The sequence below is a fragment of the Mesoplodon bidens genome (genome assembly GCF_964165515.1).
Source record: "Mesoplodon bidens genome assembly, chromosome: 20".
In the NCBI taxonomy this organism is placed as follows: Eukaryota; Metazoa; Chordata; class Mammalia; order Artiodactyla; family Ziphiidae; genus Mesoplodon; species Mesoplodon bidens.
Genome location: NC_138181.1, coordinates 26,918,050 through 26,942,210, shown reverse-complemented (window position 1 = coordinate 26,942,210; position 24,161 = coordinate 26,918,050).

The window sequence follows — 24,161 nt, the reverse complement described above, 5'->3', positions numbered from 1 at the left end:
ACTCTTTAATAAAATAAATTTAGTGTGGCATATAAGAATGTGTTCAACCCAGAGTTTAGCTTCCTTTTTAATCATGAGCTATCCCAGCAGGTTGTGTCTGGATGTGATGCTTTGGCTCACTCTGGGTTGATATCAAATAAGTTTTCTCCATTTCTCCTCTTCTCTGATGTTCTCTGGAGCCCCTGTCATAAGTGCAGGGCCAAAGGGAGGGCTGGGCACAGTTTTGCTTTTCCACAGAACATCTCTAATTCAAGCATAGACCATAACCTTCATCAGGTCTGCCAACCTACACAGGTATATCCTTGCTGGTGATTTTCTTTATTTTTGTTTTCATCTCTGGCTCTTTAAGAAATGCCACACTTCATGGGTGTGGCTTTGCTTCTTGGAACTAGTGACCCTGTGTGAGGTAAGCTGTGGTGCCACTGTTGGCAGGCTGCTGGCCCAGAGGGAGTCTACTGCTTGCTGAGTTAGCCATGTCTGCTTTGTTGAGTCAAACTGGTCTCAGCAGATGCACAGAAGGCATGTTGTGGAAGTTGTGAGTGCCACTTTCCCTCCACCCCCTTTAGAACAAGGGCATTTATTCCACCAACTTCTGGGAGTGTTGGCAGCTGAAGGGTTGGCAAGCCTTGTTGGAACTGCGTCACAATTCAACTTCCATCCACCCAACCCTGCTTCCTTCAATTATCCATGTGTATTGGTCCCATAAACCTCCTGCATGCAAGTCTTCATCTCAGATCTGTTTCCCAGAGAACCCCACCTAAGACAGATAAGAACTCAAACCTACATGCATATTGAGACTTAATGATGGATTTAGAGAATAAGGGCTGGAGAAAGGGAATGAATCAGTACGTTGTAGACTCATGACAGCTAGTTCTGCAGGCAAGAGCTGGGCCCCTGAATTCTCCCAGGCTCTAGTGGGAGAACTCTGATACCAGCTGTGATCTAAGTCCTAGCCTTTCACAGGCTAAGATTCTTTAGTCGTGACCACAGGGAATGTCCTGAGCTGAGAGCTATCAAGCATTCATAAAAATCCAAATCCTTGAGAATCACAATAGGGAAATAATAAAGCAAAATTTTTAACATCAGATAAACTTGGGTTCAAATCCTTACTCTAATAATCATGAGATCAATAATTCTAGGTTATTTATTTTACCATTCTAATTTTCAGTGTATTTGTTAGTAAATAATAATAATAATGATAATAAAAAACACTACCTCAGATAACTCTTGTTATGTTTAGGACAGAAAGCTCATGCAAAGCATATATTATAATGCTGGACATTTTTAAAGCACACAGGATTTTTAATTATGAGATTCTAATTCTTGGCTTGAATATACTACTTACTCTCTGTTTAAAGACTCTGTGGGATGGGTTTAATAATCTTCACCTCAAATTCATTAAGTTTTGCAACTTTTGTTATAGAAACCTCTTCTTTACAGCTAACCCAGAATCTTCTGTAGCAGTTTCTACCCCCTTCTGCTTATGGCTTTCCATGTTTTATATGAACATTCTAGCTTACTGCACATTTTCTTTAACCTAGAGTTATGAAGACTTATTCAAATCCTCAGTGAATTAACCAAACTTTGAAGAGAATATTTTCATCTCTGTTCAATAGATTCTCTCTAATCTAGAAAAAAAGCGCCTTATGATGAAAACCAATGTTTATCTCTGGCTTATCCTCTACTCTGTGCTACTTCTAAGGCAATCATAAACTGGCAATCCAAGCCAGTTTATAGCCCACTTTTTTAGAACTCTGAAGTTTCCTTTGTGGAATCTTCAGACTAGCCTAGCACATAGTTTCTGTGCCCATGCAAAGAGCATATGAGCATCCAGACACTTGATGCCCCAAATGCTTCTCATTACGTGCGAACTTCCATCCAGCACTGGGCAGATTACACGGCCCCTGGGATTCCAAGTGAGCACACGGCAGCCCTGCTCTCTCCTTGCTCTTGGGCATGAGTTGGTGTGGTCACTGTCATCCTCACCAGGGTCCACCTTTCCCTGTCAGGACCACATCCCCAGCTTTCCCCATTCCCTCTTAGAGGTAGATTCATCTGAGTTTCTTCCTGACTTAAGTGTTACGAAGCAGAAGCCATTGGCATTGTCTCAAAGCACTGGGTAGGCAGGCCGGCCTCTTCTTTGCCATCCACCTCAGCATCAGGGACCCGCTGATATCTCCCATTCCCAGCACACTCCTCTTCTTCTTAAAAATACCATGTACGTGACTTATAAGGAAGTAAAATGACTAATACGTATGGGAATATCTTTTGAGTGCGATGGCAAATATGGGCGAGATACAGGTTAAATATTTACCTTAGACAGAACTCTACTTTGGAGTTTTCATACATTTATTTATATATGGGCGGGCGAAGGTGAGGGAAAGGAAGAGAGAGGGTGGTGGCAAAGAGAACAAAGTGGGCAATTCCTGCAGAGCAGCCTCCTGAAGGAGCTCAGAGCCCAGATCTGGGCTGAGCCGGCCAGCAAACTAGCTCTTTATTCAGACAGACAGGCTTTCTCTTGGTTGTTTCCCTGTTCTTGCCCTTATGTCAGATATGCATGGAGTAAGCTTTTTCTCTGATGCCCTGGGCATTTAGAAAGCTGGCTCAACCTCCATGCCACCCCCCTGCCCTTCCTCCATTTGTTTGTTTGCTTTTTTAATCACAACCTGAAATGAAGAGAAATATTCATTTTTTTTGGAAGTTAGTTCTTTTCACAAGGTAAGTTTGTGCCCATGACCCATTGAGAGGAGGACAACTTAAGCAAATGATCACATTTAATTAGAAAAAGAATGAGGCTTACTTAGCTCATAATGACAGTGGACAATTTGAGTAATTAAAATTATTTTAGGGCTTCCCTGGTGACGCAGTGGTTGAGAGTCCGCCTGCCGATGCAGGGGACACGGGTTCGTGCCCCGGTCTGGGAAGATCCCACATGCCGCGGAGCGGCTGGGCCCGTGAGCCATGGCCGCTGAGCCTACGCCTCCGGAGCCTGTGCTCCGCAACGGGAGAGGCCACAACAGTGAGAGGCCCACATACCACAAAAAAAAAAAAAAAAAAATTATTTTAGCAAAACATTGATTTCTTTTAAATTAAAATATGCCCAGAAGCTTATTTATATTTTATATATATTCAAATGACTCTCTTGTTATTCAGTCTTCCTCATTTTAAACCACTTGTGAGCTGACTTTTCCATTTATGCTGGAGGATGTTCTGTATCTCAGAATAAAAATTGAGAATGACCCATAAATACTTTAAATTTGTGAAACTATCTCTTACTAGCTCAACCACAATTCCTTCAGTGCAATAGCTGGGGAAAAGCATAGTAGCATTATAGAGAAAACAGTTCTTGGCTTTAACTTCTTATGTTCAGCAGACTTCTTATTGTTGAGATTCCCCAAATTAAAATGCAAAACTCAGCTTCTTGGCTAGGCTTGCTTACTTAACCTTAATAAAATATAAGGGTCTGTTTCATTAATCAGAAACACAGCAGACATAGTGCTTGAATTTTATCTTCCACTTTGTCCTTTGTATTTCAGAATGATGAAAATATTAATAAAAGTCCTTGGATTTGGGCAGCTAGACGATCGTATTCTCTTTGTTTCTATCATGTTCCTATGTAAAATGAATTTTTCAGGCAGACTAAATACCTTAAGGGGCAAAAATTCCTATGATCCTCTCCCTGGGAAATCTTTAAAAATAGAATAAATTTTCATTTGTCTGAGTGCGGTTTTTTAAGCACAGTCTGTCTTTGGCAGAGGGATAGGTTAGATGACCTATGGATGTTGCTTTAAGCTGTACGATTACTTAGGTGGAGAATTTTCTCTTAATCCTTGCCAGATTTAATTTATCACAACAATGCACGTTCTTATAAATGTTGTAAAACAAAAATGGGGCGCAATCTTCTTTTCCATTGTAAAGTAATAAAATGGTTTATTTCTCAAATTTGAGAAAGTAAGATTACATCAGGAAAATGTATGTTTTTCTGCTCTTCAAACCTCTCCTGAAAGGTAGTGAAATATGATAAATGGCATGCTACTTAAGACAATGTGTTTTCAAACAACTGGACCAAATCAGCAAAATGGAACCATATGCTCCATCAAGACCACCTTCACATTCCTCACTTGAATCTGAAGCTGGGCATCTGGACAGACCAAGGGGGTTGACCATGCTCAGGTGTGCTGATGGATGCTGACAGAATGGGTAGTGGGAGAGGGCTGGGGAAAGCGATTTCACAGATACGGTTACAACCTGTTATGCATATATCATCCGTCCTCCTGCTGGCCTCCCAGACACGCTGTGGGCAGCCACAAGTTCCCTGCTGTCCAATCCCCCCTTCTTGGAGTGATTATGTTTTGAAAGTTTTCACTTTAACATAATGCCGAAAGAAAAGAATAGTGTAATCATTTCAGTACATCATTAATACACATACACACGCACACACACAGGCATAACAGTGGGTCCATTTTTAAAAACTGTATTTTCTCTATAGGCAAATTACAAATCATATTTATTCAGGTATTTCCCAGTTCCTTTTCTTTCTCTCTTTCAATAGGAAATCCAAGGTTTGTTTGTTTTTAACAGTCAAGCTTTATTGAGGTATTAGTAACTTACGTGAAAATGCAGGTGTGTGTGCAAATCAGTATTGTTTTGGTGAATTTATAGAACAGTGTAATCATCACTACAATCCAGTTTTTAAATGTTTCCATCACCCCAATAAGTTCCCTGTGCCCATTTGCAGTCAATCGCTTCTCCTATCTCCAGTCCCAGGCAAGTACTGAGTCCTTTCTGCCCCATAGATTTACTTTTTGTAAGAAATTTATAGAAATCAAATAGTAGAATACAATACAATTTTTGGAATTCTTCTTTCACTTAGCATAATGTTTTTGAGGTTCACCTGTGTTGTAGCATGTATCAGTAGCTTTTTAAAAAATTGCTGAATAATATTCCAGTGTATGGGTATACCACATTGCTGTTTTTTTCAATCTGTTCACCAGTTGATAGATATTTGGATTGTTCCCAACTTGGGCTATCATGAATAGGCTGCTCTGAAAATTTCAGATGCAAATATTTGTATAAATGTCAGTTTTCATTTCTTTTGGGTAGATAGCCAATAATGGAATTTTTGTGCCATATGCTAAGTTTATGTTTAACCCTTTTTTAAGAAAGAGAAGTAGTTTTCCAAAGTGATTGTATTATTTTACATTTGCTTCAACGATGTGCAGGGGGTTCCCGATTTCCTGGCCAGTACTTTTTTATTGTCTGGGTTTTGATTATGGCCATCCTAGGGGATATGAAGTGATATCTCACTGTGATTTTGATTTGCATTTATCTAGTGATTTATGATGCTGAGCATCTTTTCAAATGCTTGTTGGACATTTATATATCTTCTTTGGACAAACGTCTATTCAAATCCTTTCCCCATTTTTAAATTGGGTTGATTGGATTTTTATTATTGAGTTGTAGAAGCTCTTTATAGATCCAGTATACAAGTCTTTTGTGAGATATATGATTTGAAATATTTTCTATCAGTCTGTAGCTTGTATTTTAATTTTAAAAATTTAAAAAATAAGTTTTAAAATTTCGATGAAGTCCAATTTATCAACTTATCTTTTATAGATAATGATTTTAGTGTCACATCTAAGAAACCTTTGCCTAACCTATTTCAAAAATATTTTTCTCTCATATTTTCATTAGAATTTTTATAGTTTTATCTCTTACATCTAAGTCTATGGTCCATCTTGAGTTGATTTTTGTGTGTGGTATGTTATAAAGAGCTAAGGTGATGATTGCTATTGCTATTTTTTGCATGGATATCCAATTATTCTGACACCATTTGTTGAAAAACATTATCCTTTCCCCACTGAATTTCTTTGGCTCTTTGTCAAAGATCAATTGACCATAAATATAAGGGTTTATTTCTGAACTTTCTATTCTGTTCCATTGATGTGTATGTCAGTCTTTATGCTAATCACACTGCCTTGATTATTGTAGCTTTATAGTAAGTTTTTTTTTTTTTTTTTGCGGTACGCAGGCCTCTCACTGTTTTGGCCTCTCCCACTGCGGAGCACAGTCTCCGGACGCTCAGGCTCAGCAGCCATGGCTCACGGGCCCAGCCGCTCCGCGGCATGTGGGACCTTCCCAGACCGGGGCACGAACCCACATCCCCTGCATCGGCAGGTGGACTCTCAACCACTGCGCCACCAGGGAAGCCCTATAGTAAGTTTTGAAATTGAGTAAAGTCCTCCTACTTTGTTCTTCTTTTCTAAGTGGAGCCAAATCTTATCCTAGTAGTACTCCTTCCACTATAGGAAATGGTTTAATTTCCACTCCTAAAAGAATCATGAAAAGGGGGAACTCATCTTTGCCTTTATACCTCTACAAATGTGTTAGGAACTTTTTATTGGCTCCTGTGTAAGTTAGCCTTTGCAAAATAACAAACCACTTCAAAACTAGTGGCTTAAAAAAAAAACAACAACATTTGTTTAACTCAGCAGTTCTGAGTCAGCAATCTGAGATGTGCTTAGCTGAGCAGTTTTTCTCCTGATCTCAGTCATGTGTCTGTAGTCACCTGCCAGTCATCTTGGTCGTTCTGTTAACTGGATGTCAGCTGGGCAACGTAGGTAACTGGGCCATGTGTTTCACATCATACAACAGCCTAGACTGAGTTTGTTCCCATATGGCAGCAGGGTACCCACAAAAGCAAGAGGAAAGACTTCTGAAATCTCTGCTTATCTCACTTTTGCTAATGTCCCGTTGGTCAAAGCAAGTGACGAAGCCAAAACCGGTATCCACTGGGAGGGCTCTACCAAAGGAGAATACGGGTATATATGAACTAATTGAAGGCATTGCTGGGGTCAGTCCACCACAGTTTTTAGCAACCTGGAGGAATTAACTGCTTTGAATGTGAAGAGAACCAAGTTTCTGGGTGTACCAAACCAGTTATTTCAAAACAACAGTCTTTTGTCATTGGAACTTATGATTCCAACTGGATGTCATTGGAACTTCTGAGAACACAGATTCTCAATCCATTGACCCCGCATATCATCCGGTAGCGAATCCTAGAGTGGGATATAGAGAAATAAACTAGTTCCTTGTAATTTTCCCTCAGATCACAAAACTTTGGGGAAACCCAAAGAACCAGAAATATTTCCTCAATAAGAATAATTAGGGATTCCCAATTCCATCATTTCCTAACTTAACATGATTTACTTTTAGAACAGGATAGTGTTAGAGATCCTAGTGTTCACACAGACCAAATCTGAAGGTTGTACCTTAGAGCTGCATTGAAGGGAAAAACATCCCGACATTAGGATATACTACTTTTGTACAAATAAACAAGTCACGCAGGTGTTTTCCTGTATTTTTCGGGGGGGGGGCAGAGAAAAGTAGAAGCAGCTACCTGTTTTTTGGTGGGAAGACAGAGCTTTATTTCTAAATTCATGAGTCAAAATTCATTATTATCTTTTTCTCCATGTGCTGTGGGTCACCACTGGCATTAGAATTTCTGCTGCCACTGCTGTTATGAAAACACTTGGAATGTTTTAGCAAAGAGGTGAGCTTGGAAGCAAATAAGAGGAAGGAAGCTGAGTAGTCTGGGCATAGCCCGGTAAGTAAAATTGACCTGCTCACAAGCTGTATGGCTTTGGTGAGTAGTTTTATTATGTTAGAATAGTAGTTATTGATTAAATACACTCTTTGGGCCAACCAAGAAAACCAGCCACCAATGATGTTTGTATTGGAAAAAATAATTGAGCGAGTAGTTTTACAAATACAATTCATTTATAAATTGGGTTTAACCTGAGTTGTGTTTATTTCAGCATATATATTGATAGATAAACCTGGATTTATCTGAGAATTTGGATAGACGTTTTAGCTAAACTAACCAATTAATTCAATTCCATGTGGACAATTCAAGCACAGCTCCTTGATTTCATTTTTATCTGACAAGTTTGTTGGTTAAAATGATTATTTTAGTGTATTATGTTGGGATTGTGAATATGAAATTGGACCAAATTTAAGTTATTACAAGTCTAGATCACTTGAGGTGCTGAGTAAGAGGCTAGTTTTTTAGTGTTGATGGGCACAGCTGTCATTATATAAAGGAGTTTATGAGGAAATGACAGCTTGTCCTTGGTCACAGATAGGCATAGTTGCTGCCTTCTACAATGGTGATTTAACTGAATCACCTGCAGGCTTCAGGCTCTGTTTAAATATGTGGATGAAGCAAGAAAGATGATATCTGTCAAAGATGAGTGCCTTCATTAATTAAATAAGCAGGAAATTTTACTAACTTTAATTAATATAAAATAAGCCACAGAAATATAGTGATAAAACCATGCTAATCTGGTTAGCATCACAATATGTGTTGTTATAGACTACTTGATAATAGAGAATTACCAGACTAAGGCTGGAAAGATGCAAGGACCTGTTTGAAAGAAGAGGATAGTTGCAAATGATACCCAGACCTGGAACTGCTGTTGAATTGCCAGAACGTTTGAGGGAGCATGCCTGATAAACAGCGTGAAAATCATGAGGCACTGTTGAATTGATAAAAGCCTTCTTTCCAGAAGAAGGGCTATGAAATACATGACCATCTGCAGTGAAAGGAGCTAAATGTAACTTCAGTGCTTTCACTGGCTGAGCAAGATTTTAGGCAGTAGAGGCCCAGCCTCTTAAAATTTCACATTTACGCAGTCTGTAGAGTAGAAAGATTATGAGATGTCTGTACTTTCTTTATCCAGACCCACACAATGAAGGCAGTGCCTGTTTGAGACATTTAGACAAAGGATATCCAAGTATATTGTGGATCGAGAGAAATGCAGTTTTGTTAAATTCAGTGCAGTACAAAGCATATCATTAAATTATCATGCACATCCTCTTCAGTGTTCTGTTTCTTGGTCTAACTTTGCACAGAACTGATTTTAGTTAATGAAATGTAGATAGATGGAAACTCTCCGTCTTCTTTCCACCAGTTCCCAGTCCCTCCCCCCCATTTTCTGGTTTGTAAAGTTTCAGTCACCTCAAAAGCTGAATGCTATAACAGGCCATCTGTCTCCATTATTTTCTGTGTGTATGTACAGTGCATTGTTTATGAGGCTTTCGTAATATTTAGATATCATAAACCAGCAGAAACCATAACAAAACTTCACTATTAAAATAAATCATAACCAAAGTTTTTAGAAGGTATTCAATTATAAATTAAATTAAAATGGTATAGTTTATATTGACTTAGGCTTCTAATACCTGGCATTGACTATTTTAAATTTTTATTTTCAGTATGGGCTTATTATAAGAATAGATTTTCCTGGGGCTTCCCTGGTGGCGCAGTGGTTGAGAGTCCGCCTGCCGATGCAGGAGACACGGGTTCGTGCCCCGGTCCGGGAAGATCCCACATGCCGCGGAGTGGCTGGGCCCGTGAGCCATGGCCGCTGAGCCTGCGTGTCCGGAGCCTGTGCTCCACAACGGGAGAGGCCACAACAGTGAGAGGCCCGCATACCCCCCCCCCCAAAAAAAAAAAGAATAGATTTTCCTTCAGTTTGGCAAATGCTGAGACATAAGAAGAAATTTATTTTAAGTGGCCAGTATTATAACAGAAGGTTATGGCCATTTCAAATCAAATCATTTTTTAAAAAATAGATATTTTATTGTCAATTCAATGTCATAGATTTCAGCCACAACTGTGTCACCCTGCCTATTGAAATGATTTAGTTCAAAATAAAACAACATATTAATTATAGATTTTTCATTAAAAATTTCTACTAAAAGAAAAGAATTGTTTTTAGTGCTCATGGCTAGAAAACAAAATGATGGAGTGAACAATTGTTGGAATATTCTTGAGTTAAATTTATTAATCTAATTCCTTATATGTATTTAATTCATTAATTATGATTCACAACGTATAATTTATAGCTCTCACAAACTATAATGTGAAATTCAATTTCAATTGAACCGCTATGTATTTGGCAACAGAAGTATATTTTTCTCAGCCAATGAATATTTGTTGAGAACCCCAGAAGATGCATTACTCTGCCCTGTGCATGCTTGAACAAGTTGAGGATAGCATCTGTGCCGCCGGAGGTGGGGTTCTAAAACCCACTTGGATGAGCGGGTTTCTGTCTAGGGAGGGGCAGGTGGATGCTTGTGGAAGCCCCAGCGAGGGGTGCTGGCATCAGAGCGGGTGAACAGGGCCTCCTTGAAAGGAGGCAGCGGCTTTGACAGTGATGGGTAGAGAAAGCCAATTGGAGAAGGAAAAAGTCTTTGTGTGGGCAAGGCGGAGCTGAAGTCCAATTTATCAGTTTTTCTTTTATAGATCACAACTTCAGTGTCACATCTAAAAAAAGTCTTTGCCTAACCCAATTTCAAAAATATTTTCTCTCATGTTTACACTAAAATATTTATAGTTTTATCTCTTACATTCAGGTCTATGATCCATCTTGAGTTTTGTGTGTGTTATAAAGAGCTAAGATGATGATTACTATCTCTGTTTTTTGCATGGATATCCAATTATTCCAGCACTATTTGCTGAAAAAATTATCCTTTCCCCACTGAATTTCTTTGGCTCTTTGTCAAAAATCAATTGACCATAAATATATGGCTTATTTCTGAATTTTCTGTTCTGTTCCATTAATCTATATGTAAATCTTTATGCTAACCACACTGCTTTGATTACTGTGGCTTTATAGCAAGTTTTAAAATTGAGAGATGAAAGTCCTCCTACTTTTTGGGGAGAGTTTGTGCTTCAGAGGGTGCAAAGGGCATATAGCCTGGCAAGGAGCATCGGAGCCCAAGAGGGAGAAGGAGGCTGCCTGTGTGTGGGTGCTGGAGGTGAAACCCACCATGGGCCATGAAGACCGAGAACAAGGTGATGAGAGCATCCTGGTGGGAGGCAAAGGCTATGGCAGCAGTATCCGTGCATGAATATTGGAGCTCCAGCCTGTGTGTGTAGGGTACCTGTGCAGGGGTTGTGGCAGCAGCGGCGAGGGGTGCTGAAGAGAACAGCTACATGAAGATTGGCAGTGGAGGTGGTTTGATGGGGAATTGGTTACCTTCTGGGGGACTGAATGAATACATAAGTGCAATAAAGATAGAGACAGGTTTCTCATTGTAGGAAATAAGGAAAAGGAGAAAACTGGAATAAACTCTGTGGTGTTAGTTTGGAATTGAGGCATTGGTTTGAACTCATGGTTTTCAATATACAGATATTCGATAGATACGTAGGTGTGTGTGTACATATACATGTACAGTATGTGCATGCACATACATACATATATTAACTAGCTCTGTGCAATGAGAGGGCCTGAGAGCAGTGGCACACTTGTGCCATCCAGATTTTGGCATGTAAAATCCATGCTCCAGTGAAAGAACCAGGATTCCTCAGAGAAATGGCTGATTCTAGGGAGGGATCAGGGAAGTTTCAAAATAAATGAGAGGCATCTCATTATGCCAGAAATAAGGAAGTGCTCAGAGAGCAGTGAGGACGTTTCAGAAGGACAGAGAAGCCAGGTGGCCAAATCAGGGACAATTTTAGTATCAAAATAAAAACTGGTCGTCAGCCTTTTCCTTACAGTAAACTACTGACTGATTAATGTATAAGGAAGAAGAAAATCATTTGGCAGCCATCCTAACAATAATTCAGGCCAGAAACATCCGTGGATATTAATTAGTGGTAGAAACTTTGATGAGGAATGGATTACTGTCTTAAAGTACCTCCACAAAGGGACAGAGAGTAATTTTACAGTGAAGAAGCTTGGCAGACAACAACTTAGCCAAGGGATCAAGTTGAACATTACCAAATGAGACAAAGCACAATTAGACAGCACTGATAGGCTGCACCAAGAACACAGTATCACATTTGTGATATTCCCACCAAAGATATGTGACCTGAATGTAATCATAAGGAAGCGTCAGATGGCCAGAGTGAAGGGCATCCTTCTAAATAGCTGGCCTGTGACCTTCAAGAGTCTCAATGTCATGATAGCCAAGGAATCTTTGAGAAACTCTTTGAGATTGGAGGAGAGTAAAATGACATGGTCACCAAATAGGGTTTTAGATTGGAACCTTTTGCTAAAACACATATTCTGGCCAACTGGGGAGATACGAACATGGATTAAATGGTAGAACTATATTACCACTAAGTTCTTTATTTTGATTACTATATTGGAGCTTTGTAGGAAAAGATACTACTTGTAGGAAACACATCCTAAAATACCTGAGGGTAACGGGACATCAAGGCAGAAAAACTGTGTTGAAATTTGAAATCATTTTGAAAGGAAAAAAAGGAAAAAAATATCAGGAATCTAGAACAATCTATTTTCTGGAGCTGGCTGTGCTATGACCTGGCTGCTTGAGGGAGGACAAATCACTTCATCCCTTTATGTTTCCATTTCTTTATCTCTTAAATGAAGGAGTTGGACTAGATTATCTTAAATTCCTTATAGATCCAACACTTAAGTTTCTCAGGTTCAAGAACATTGCAGTTAGGGGTTAGGCAAGACTGGGATAAGGGGTAAAAAGGTCTAGAAGAAGAAACACTGTGGTTGCATTTTGTGAGAATTGAGATTTCCTGTGAGGCCAGGCAGAGGATGAGGAAGTTCAAGGAAAGAGGATGCTCCAAGCAAACAATTTGAGGGAAGTTACTCAAGTGGAAGAGAGAAGATTTTATTTTTCTTTGGAAGGTTTCTCGATCCCTCCCTCCCTCCCTCCCCTCCCCCTCCTTCCCTCCATCCTTCCTTCCTTCCTTCCAAGGCACTGGGTGAAACACTGTGGTTAGTATAGGTAAAAAAGATCGTTTCTGTTCTCAAATTGCTTACAGTCTGCCAGAAGAGGAGAAACACATAGACAAAAACCACACACACACCTCTGCTGAAACTACGCTGTGCTTCTGCCACTCTGATGGTCAGAACTGAATTAGACTCTTGATCTGGATCTCTGGAGAGAGTCCTTCCTCTCTCCCCTCCCCCAAGACACTTATTCCCCTTTATTTGATTCTTTTATAGATGAGGTGACATGTACCCTTTTCTTCTTTGATAGCTGTAAATTTTATCAGGGAAAGGTAATGCCTTAGTCAAGTGAGCAGTACTCCAGAGACTTAATCTACCTAATGACTCTAGGAATAAAATGGAATTTATCTCTTTGATTTTTTTTTTTTTTTTGCGGTACGCGGGCCTCTCACCGTTGTGGCCTCTCCCGTTGCAGAGCACAGGCTCCGGACGCACAGACTCAGCGGCCATGGCTCACGGGCCCAGCCGCTCCGCGGCATGTGGGATCCTCCCGGACCAGGGCACGAACCCATGTCCCCCGCATCGGCAAGCGAACTCCCAACCACTGTGCCACCAGGGAAGTCCATATCTCTTTGATTTTTAAATCTCAGAGAAACTTGACTTTCCCTTTTCTATCACGGAGAAAACTGCAGTTTAACAATTTATGTATAAAATGGATACTTTTATGAGGGTAAAATTGGGAAATACAATACGAATTAGGTTCCTCTTTTTTGAATTAGGTTCCTCTTAAGGATGTAAACCATCTTTTTGAGCTGGTAAAAATGATAACGTGTATTAATTTATATAATACTGTTATATTATGACATTATATTATACTACATTGTAATGTCAGAGAATTTATATGGATGCCAGTGAAAATCAGTAAGAGAGTTCATCCTTAAAATCCATATTATTTTCTGCATACAGGTCTTTTGTCTCCTTCGGTAGGTTTATTCCTAGATACTTTATTCTTTTTGTTGCAATGGTAAATAGGACGCAGACCTACTAGAGAAGACTTGAGGATACGGGGAGGGGGAAGGGGAAGCTGGGACGAAGTGAGAGAGTGGCATGGACATATATACACGACCAAATGTAAAATAGATAGCTAGTGGGAAGCAGCTGCATAGCACAGGGAGATCAGCTCGGTGCTTTGTGACCACCTAGAGGGGTGGGATAGGGAGGGTGGGAGGGAGGGAGACGCAAGAGGGAAGAGATATGGGGATATATGTATATGTATAACTGATTCACTCTTGTTATAAAGCAGAAACTAACACACCATCGTAAAGCAATTATACTCCAATAAAGATGTTTAAAAAGAATCCATATTATTTTCTTTATGAGTAGTTTTAAAAGAGACATGGAAAATTATATTGCTTGAATAAAATATGTTTTTAATGAATTTCCAAATAAATTTTTCCCTAACATTCATCCTTGTTGATTAAGCCTACATAAAAGGGACTAAAGCAGCCATTAAGTGGTGGTTCAGTGGCTCTCTGTTTAAAGTGTATGCTACTGTTCCAACCAATAATGTGTCTATTGTCTTGGAAAATGCTAATCGTTAAGTTGATTGTGATATTCATGTTCCAGCACTCCAGTTGAACACTGAACAATGTCCCATGTGATGATGGAAAGTGGCTTGTTGTTTGATGCACAGTGATAGCAGATCCACATCTATCACAATTATGAAAGGTTGTTTCTGTGCCATGATTGTTTTTCTAAATGAGAATGGCTCAGACCAGAGAAGGTAGTACAAGATATTAAATTATGCTTATTCTTTTCATTAGTGCAGTTGCCCACATTAGTAGATGCTGAGCAAGGGAACATATTTGTAATGGATTCTGAGAGTGGCTGAGAAAGCCAGCATGGCATGATGGAATACATGATGCTCTAAGAGTTTGGAGCATGATTCTAGTCCTGCTCTGGCCCTCCTGGCTTCATAATGTTGGCAAGTTACTCTTTGAGATCTCATCTAAGAAATAAGGATTTGGACAAAATAATTTCTGAATCCCACTTTTTTAATGAAAATATCATTGTCAGATTTTTTGCTTAGTACTTAATATGGGAAAAACTGAAGAATAGCTTCCACAAGTCTTTCATAAAATAGTTACCAAGTCCTTTTATGTGCTATAACTGTGCTTATGCCCAAAGTACAAAGATTAAAATAAATATTAAAATATAGTATGTGTTATCAGGAGTTTATAACCTAGCCTAATACTGGGAGACTAATGATAAAATTAGTAAAGCAATGTTGTAATAAGTAACAAAATATAACCAAATGTAATGCAAGATCCTGGACTGGATGCTGAATCAGAAAAAAAATATTGCTATAATGAACATTGTTGGAAAACTGTATTGAATGAATATCAAACTTACTGAATGTAGTAATTGTGGTTTTCTGGAGAATATTCTTGTTCTTAGGAGACATGCTCAAGTATTTGGGGTCATGATATGTGCAACTTAGTCTCCAATGATTCAGCAAAATACACACACACACACACATATACATATATATGTGAAAGAGAGAGAGAAAGAAAATGGAGCAAAATGTTTACAACTGGTGAAAGTGGTATATGGGGATTTCTTTATGATTTCTACAACTTTTCTTAAAATTTGAATTTTTTCAAATTAAAATAGAAAAAAATAATGTGTGATACAATGCTACAGGAATGCAAGATAATAACATTCAAAATATTTAAAATAGCTAGTCCAATGAAACAGGATGTTAAATTATCTTATTTTATGTCTGAGACCCCAAAGATGAGACACACGGGTGAGAAGTGCCCAGTGATTCTGAAGAGTAGCACTATTCATACACCTCCATAGGACTGGGTAAGAGGTGGCCCACACAGTGCCGGCTCAGCAGCCTCTCCCAGCTCATAGCAAAGATTATTCTGAGACACAGAGTGTTTAAGTAACTTGCTCAAGATCACACAGTAGGGAGCAGAGTCAAGGAATCAAAATCACACTTGTGCCAAGTACGCTGCCTGCCTCACCTCTCCTGTATACTGCTTCTACTAACAATGTTGAACTCAGTTTGGATGTTAGACTGGTTTTATTTATTTTCTTCGTCTACTTTTTCAGGTTTAGTTTGGAATGAAAATGTCCAAAGGAGCCCAAATTATGGTTTCATGATTATTAGTGAATTAGTCAAATTGAAACTTTGCTGATCCGATTATTCCACAGCCCTAATTAATGTGATTTGTCCTGTTATAATGATTGTAAGTGATTATAAATGGTTTGTCCAGTCATTGATTTTGAAAACTTTCAGAGCAATCAGCTCAACTATGCTGCAACTTGGATCTTTAAGAATATTATATATTTTAATACATGTATCTTAAAGGAAACAGTAACCATCCAATTCTTGATTAGTAGGACTGAGATTAAAATATGATAAAAGTGATACTGAGCAAACTTCCTCCAAGTCCTCATCCAAGATGCTCTTCTCAGCGGAATAATGTGTCACAAGAAAAATACTAGATCGACTTGAGGATAGACAAGACTTCTCATTTTGAATTTAGGGGAATATAAGTATTTTAGAAGATATTCAGCAGCACGATCATGAAAATTTTTGTTTCAAAAAAAACGTAAGGTACAGTCACCTACTTAGACAAAGATATTTGGGGAAGACAATCGTGAATACTAATACCTTTAGAAAAGTTCTCTAAAAGAGTAGAAGATTATCCATTCACCCACCAATGGGCAAGGCTGTTGATTTGTTGTTGTTGTTCAGTGGTGGAATAGGGAAGAATTTAGAACATGTTATTGTACTAGGGAAAGCAATAAACAGGCCATTAGCCATCTTTTTCTGAAAAATACTCCTTGGGCTTTCCTCAGATTAATTGCAGTGGACCAGGAGTAGAAGAAACCCCTATGTTCATTGCAGCATTGTTTACAATAACCAAGATATGGAAATGACCTAAGTGTCCATCGACATATGAATGGGTAAAGAAAATGTGGTATATATACACAATGGAAGATCATTCAGCCATAAAAAAAAGAATTTTGCCATTTTTAACAATATGGATGGACCTTGGGGGCATTATGCTAAGTGAAATGTCAGAAAGAGGAAGACTAGTACCATATGATCTCACTTATATGTGGAATCTAGTAAGTGGGCAAAGTTGGGGGTGGGCAAAATGGGTGAAGAGAGACAAAAGGTACAAACTTCTAGCTATAAAAGAAATAAGTCATGAGGATGCAATGTACAGCATGGTAACTATAGTTAATAATACTGTAATGCAGGGGCTTCCCTGGTGGCGCAGTGGTTGAGAGTCCGCCTGCCGATGCAGGGGACACGGGTTCGTGCCCCGGTCCGGGAAGATCCCACATGCCGCGGAGCGGCTGGGCCCGTGAAGCATGGCCGCTGAGCCTGCGCGTCCGGAGCCTGTGCTCCGCAACCGGAGAGGCCACAGCAGTGAGAGGCCCGCGTACCACACACACACAAAAATAAATAATAATAATAATAATAATAATAATAATAATACTGTAATGCATATTTGAAATTTGCTAGGAGAGTAAATCTTAGAAGTTCTTATCACACACAAAAAATTATGTACGTGGGCCTGGTGGCGCAGTGGTTGAGAATCCGCCTGCTGATGCGGGGGACATGGGTTTGTGCCCCAGTCCGGGAAGATCCCACATGCCGCGGAGCGGCTGGGCCCATGAGCCATGGCCGCTGAGCCTGTGCGTCCGGAGCCTGTGCTCCACAACGGGAGAGGCCACAACAGTGAGAGGCCCACGTACCGCAAAAAAAAAAAAAAAAAAATTATGTATGTGTGGTAATGGATGTCAGCAAGGCTTATTGTGGTGGTCATCTCCCAATATATGCAAATAGAGAATCATCATGTTGTATACCTGAAACTAATATAATGTTGTATGTCAGTTATACCTCATTTTTTTAAAAATGTGAAAGTACATGTAAAGCACTAAGTCAATAAACAAATACTGGTTACTATTAAAAAAAGTAGAAGAAAGCAGAGACAGCTTAGGAGGAGAGAGGCTAGACTTTTCACTTAGGGTAATGGTAATCTTTGGATTCTGCAATTTTGGGTAAACCAGTCTTTTTTTTTTTTTTAATAGGGCTTTGGTTTTCCTAATACTACTCCATCCTTTTCCCTCAATTTTACAGCAATTCTTAAATTTACTTATATCTATTTATTTATTTATTTGTGGCTGCATTGGGTCTTTGTTGCTGCGCGCGGGCTTTCTCTAGTTGCAGCTAGCAGGGGTTACTCTTCATTGTGGAGTGCCAGCTTCTCACTGCGGTGGCTTCTCTTGCTGTGGAGCATGGGCTCTAGGCACGTGGGCTTCAGTAGTTGTGGCATGCGGGCTCAGTAGTTGTGGCTTGCAGGCTCTAGAGCGCAGGCTCAGTAGTTGTGGTTCATGGGGCTTAGTTGCTCTGCGGCATGCGGGATCTTCCCACACCAGGGCTCAAACCCATGTCCCCTGCATTGGCAGGCAGATTCTTAACCACTGCTCCACCAGGGTAGCCCAGTAAACCAGTCTTACATTTTAGTCCTCTGATGTTTGTTTCTTTTCACTGTGAAGATACAACCTTCAAAGCAGAACCTGGCAGGATGTGCTCTATTAATTTGGCCTTCTGGGAAACTGTCTTCATTTGAATAATAGCCACAAATCTGTGAGCTCATTCATCTCAACCAAGTGGCAGCAGTGAACTTAAATGAGCCATACTGAAGTGCTTCCCACGAACAGCTTCAACATGAGTTTTGAATATTACTTTTATGTGTTTTTAAAAGCTTTATTATGTTCATCATGAAGTCTAATGGAAGGTATTTTGCACTTTGAGAGGAATTAGAATGTGAATATTTTCCAGAATCTAAATTATTTAAATGGTAGTCCAAAGAAGTTCCTTCTCAGAAGTAACATCACTTTACATATGCCATGGACGAGGAACCATTATACATCATCCCGATCAGGAATCGTGAACAGTGACCAGTGTATCTAGTGAAGTTATGCAATTAATTACTTACACGTAATATGTTCCTTTTTGGTATCTGATATTATTTTTAATAGCATTTCTGTCAATTCTCTTGGGATAACAATATGTCTACATTAAGGAAATTTTTATGTTTTTGTGCACGATTCATATCTCTTTCACTTTTCTCTCGTAATATTTTTACTTTTTTCAGTTTTATTGAGATATAATTGACTTACAGCACCGTAGAGGTCTGTGTACAGCATAATGGCTTGACTTACATATCTTCTGAAATGATTACCACAATAAGTTTAGTTGATATCTATCCTCTTATATAAATACAAAAAAAAAAAGTCTTCCTTGTGATGAGAACTTTTAGGATTTACTCTCTTAACTTTCAAATATACCAAACAGCAGTGTTCACTACAGCCACCATGCTGTACATTACATCCCAGTACTTATTATCTTATACCTGGAAGTTTGCACCTTTTAACCACCTTGACCCATTTCCACCACTTTCTACCCCCTGCCTTGGTAACCACCAGTCTGATCTCTTTGTCTAAGAGTTTGGTGTTTTTTAAGATTTCACATATAAGTGTAATCATACAGTATTTGTCTTTCTCTGTCTAACTTATTTCACTTAGCATGATACCCTCCAGGTCCATCCATATTGTTACAAATGGCAAGATTTCCTTATCTTTATGGCTGAGTAATATTCTATTATCCATTCACCCATTAATAGACAAGTAGGTTGTTTTCACGTCTTGGCTATTGTAAATAATGTTGCAATGAAATATGTTCCTTTTGATATTCTCCTGTGACAGATGAAGGCTATACTATATGAATTAGTCCTTGGTTGTATCTTCTCAATCAATTATTATAAAATGTTTGCTTTACCTTCTAACTGTTTCACATATACAAGTATTTCTCCTCAGTTGTGAGAAATGCAGGGACCTCAACAGAGATGAAGGGGAAAAATAATAGAGACAGAATCAGTCTAATGGGATTCTCCTTGTGGAGAGCTGGTCTCCACATGGGGAAGGCTGGTGTTTTATATAACAGTGTCTGGGAAACAGTGGTGACTCTTGGTGACTGGCAGGGTAGGGTTACTCTCCCAGAGGTCCAATCTGTTGACTAGGACATGGAAGCAGGAAGCCACTTAGACAGGGGTAAGGATGCACTGAGGGGAATGCTATCACCTAAGTTTCAGGGGATTCTAGCTTTTTTTTTTTGAGTCTTAAATCCACATTTTTTAAATTGAAGCATAGTTGATTTAAAGTTGTGTTAGTTTCAGGTGTACAGCAAAGTGATTCAGTTTTATATGTATACATATATATATATTCTTTTTCATATTCTTTTCTGTTATGGTTTATTACAGGAGAGTCTAGCTTTAAGTAAGCCTCCAGCTGGCAATGGAAGGGTGGAGGGAGTGTGTCTGGCCCCTGAGGCTGGAGGGTTGTTGATAAAACCTAGTGGGTTCACTGTCCAGCCAAAAGGTCTAAATTTTAAGGCAGAACTCCAGCCCCAGTGGCAGGAAGAGTCAGTTCTCTCAGGAGGGCAAATAGCCAGTCTTTATGACAAATGGAGAATGTGGTCAGGCCTTATTCTAAGCCTAGTGAACACTGGATTATGGATACTGGGTTTGGGGCAGAAAAATAAATTCCATTCTCCTCTGCTGGTGGTCCTGGAGTTCATTGTCAGAATTCCTTCAGGTTTTGGTGAGGCTAAATTTCAGATAAAGTATCATTGGTACTGGGCAGTACTTCGGCAGGCAGGAAAGGATCAATTATAAGATTTTAGGAATAAACGTGTCTATTTCTATCTCAGCTCACAGAGCCTAGCATGGCACAAGTACAAGGCAGGTGCTCAGAGTAGGTTTTGAGGTGATATTTGTGAATCATACATTATGGTTGGTTCCTTATGTATACCCAAGTTAATAGTGTAAGTCCATGTCTAAAATGCCTGTCTTGTCTGCTTAGGAAGGTTTAGGATATATTCAGACTAAAGTGCTAGTTCCTTTAACTAGTTTTGAAAGTGGTATTTAAAGATATCTCCTTTTAGTGTTCCAACTACTACACTCAAATAATAATATTCATCTTCTTTAAAATTGAATTAAACTACATACTCATTTGTCTACACCTATAGATTGGTTATCAAGAATGCAGTTGTGGTGAGGTTTGTCACACTGAAAATTTAATATTACTGGGACTATATTTCTGCCAAGTTCACAGTTAAGACACTGCTGTCATTATTAAAATAGAATATTTTTTCTATATACAAACAGTGCTACTGAAAACTATTGGAAGAAGTGCCCCTTGAACGTTATCAGGGGTGATTTGTCCTTTGTCATTCACATCCCCTCTACTCCTAAGCTTTATGAATGTTGCATGAACATAGAGCTCATGCTGAATTTTGTCCTCGGGAGATAGTATGTTTCTTTCCACTTGCCCCCATAAAACAATTCACAATTAAGTGTAACTAAGCATATATATTTTCTGCTGTATTCCATTTTTTTTTCTCCTTCACAGGGGCTCCGTTAGCCAGGGTTGCCTTTATAAAATTTGTGCTTTCTGACATTTCCTTAGTAATTACTAAGTTTAACCTGCTTTTTTTTTTACATAGGAAACCAAAACTTAGAGAGTTGAAATAGCTTTTGCCTGGTGTCCAACCGTTCCTATTGCCTAGATCCAGATATCTTATTTTCCAAAATAGTTTTTATTTTTTTTCTGTCACTTAGCTCTGATTTGCAAATCATTGACAAGGTACTTGTTTGAAATTGATTTTTACCACCATTTATAACCAATAGATTTGTATGATCCCTACTACATGCTTCTCCCCTTTTTGGCTGTTTACTGTTATTGAATTAAGTCCATTGTCAATCTATATAATAACACTTAGAAATCTGAAATACTCTACAACAAGGAGTGTTTTCATGAAGTTAAATACTCAAATGAAAAGTTTTCAAAAATAGCCAAACATCCAGATGTCTTCTAAATTCCCACACGTATAGCATTCTATGGAGAAACTCTTCAGATAAATGCCTAAAGTTTTTAACCTTTATGCGAAGGTGCCTTACATGTGGATATTTCCTAAAGTCTTCCCCATGTTATTCTAAATAAAAAACTGAAAGAATAATGCTGCCTCTCCAGATATAAAATTTAATTAATGTTTTTAAACTGATCTTTCTCTTTACCTTAGCTCTTACAATGTAACTCCATTTACATTTACATGCGTATTGTGTTCTCAGTGGTATCTTTGGATCTGTATCATCAACTACTCAACACAACCATTAAGCCCATTATAAATTTAATGTCAGCAAATAGAGGATGAATAATTACCAATCATTATCAAATAATATGTACTTCAAGTCATAAAGTTATCAATTTTTATATCTCTGACTCTAATTTTCTTTTTAGATGATACTACTACCATAATCTGAAAACCTGAATTAACTTTATTTAAAAGCATATTCTGTATGGTAATGTAGCCAGCAATTGTCCATGTTTAGGCTTTTCTTTGAAAGGGATATTAAAATTGTCATAATTGTCATTTGAGTTGAATTCAAGTTTATATTTTTAATTATGCTTAAAGGATTTCTATTGCCTTAGGTTTTATAAATTACTCTTATAAAGATAAGAAGCAATTAGTTGAAAGTAATTGAACTTGTACTATGGCCTATTAAACAATATTTAGCTTATTAAATATGTATATAAAATTAATGTATAAATATATATTTAAATAATTTAACTTATATGTATATAGCCACTCATTTACATATACACACTCTTGTTCATGTATTCAACACATATTTATCAAGAACTTACTTGATTCCAGGCATGTTGCTAGGACAGGAAATATGGCATGAACAGGTCAAACATGAGGGCGTCTGCCCTTATAGATCCTGCCCAGCACGAGGAGTGTCCCTGACACCTACTCCTGCTCCCCTGGTAGACATCACTAATCAACAAAGACATTTTCACCCTGAAGCTTGGACCTCCTCACCTCGGTGCTCTGTGACTGGATCAGAGCCGGCATGGGAGTTGAACCTCTTTGCCATCCCTGACTGTATATTAATAACCAGGCAGGCTATTAAATTGGAAGATGAAAATGATTAAATCAAGTTCAAACTTTTTATTGGGAACTGGTTACATGATTTTGGGTCTCTTTCCAGGGGCCCTTCACAATAAAAGATAAAATAGTGAAAGGTCGAGCAAGATTGGGAAAGGATTTTGTAAGGACAGTTTCTATGTCGAGATGGCATTAAGAGCCAGACTCCCCTTAAGGAGTCACACTCCCTTCGCTCGGGGCTATTAGGGGCTGCTTTCAGGGATGACTTGGCCAATTTTGTACTTAAAGGGCTGCAGTAGCACAGTCACGCTTGAGAAAGTGGAAGTGGCTTGTGTGGAAGAAAAGAACTCTGTAACTGGGAAGAAAATGCATTCCCCACCAATGCAAGTCAATAGAGGTGTGGATACTTGGCCAGAGGACATCATACTGATGCCATTTCAAAATGAATCTTGCCCAAGGGCTTTTCCTGCCAGGGTAAGGTGACCCAAGTGGTAACTGGCTGAAAGGTGTACCACCAGGGACAGAAGCTGAAGTGAGATTTCCAGAGCTGAAAACTCAAGGAAAGACACTGCCCATGCCATGGGAGTGGCAATTGGTGGGGCCCAACAGAAGAATTGTCAAAGGACTCACACAAGCACCTGCACAAGAATATCAGCTTTAAAACATGTGCAAGAGCTGGAAAGCATGACACTGACCTATGACAGTGGTGCTCATGTCAGAAGCATGACTATTCCTGTCACTTTTACATCCAACCTCCCCCAACCCCAGCTGGCCGAAGCAGGAAAAGAATTTCATCCCCACTGCTCGCTACAGGCTTCAGCTGAGGGAGGAGCTGGGATTTAACCTGAGTCAGGTTAGAGCTTTTCAATATTACCTGGGAAAGGAAATTTATATTATTTGAGATCATATTCATTACTTAAAGTTATCATAGGCCTTTCTATTATCTGAGTGACCAAAAGAGTTGTAGAAATGTCTTCATTGTTCTGTCAAGGGCAGAGGATGGACTGCAAGTACCAAACAGCTTTAATGGGACAGTTGGAAACAAAAGTAAAACTGCTTATACAATTTATTCATTCATTCATCCAGCATGTACTTACTGAACACCTGCTATGTGTCAGGCGCTGTTCTAGGTACTGTATATACATCAGTGAAGAAAACATATTTAAAAAGTCTGGTTTCACAGAGTTTTATACTTAGGACATTGTATGTTCAATGTCCTGGAGATGTATACACATAAGCACACATAGATAGACAGGTGATAGAGTGAGTTACCCAGACATTCTATTTATTTTCCATCACCTCTTTAAAGTTTTGGTGAAACCCTAAGCTAGTGTAGCTAAGGGAAATGTGAAATTGTTCCTCTTTGTCGAGTTGATTATATGTGAGGTTGTCGTCTTAGG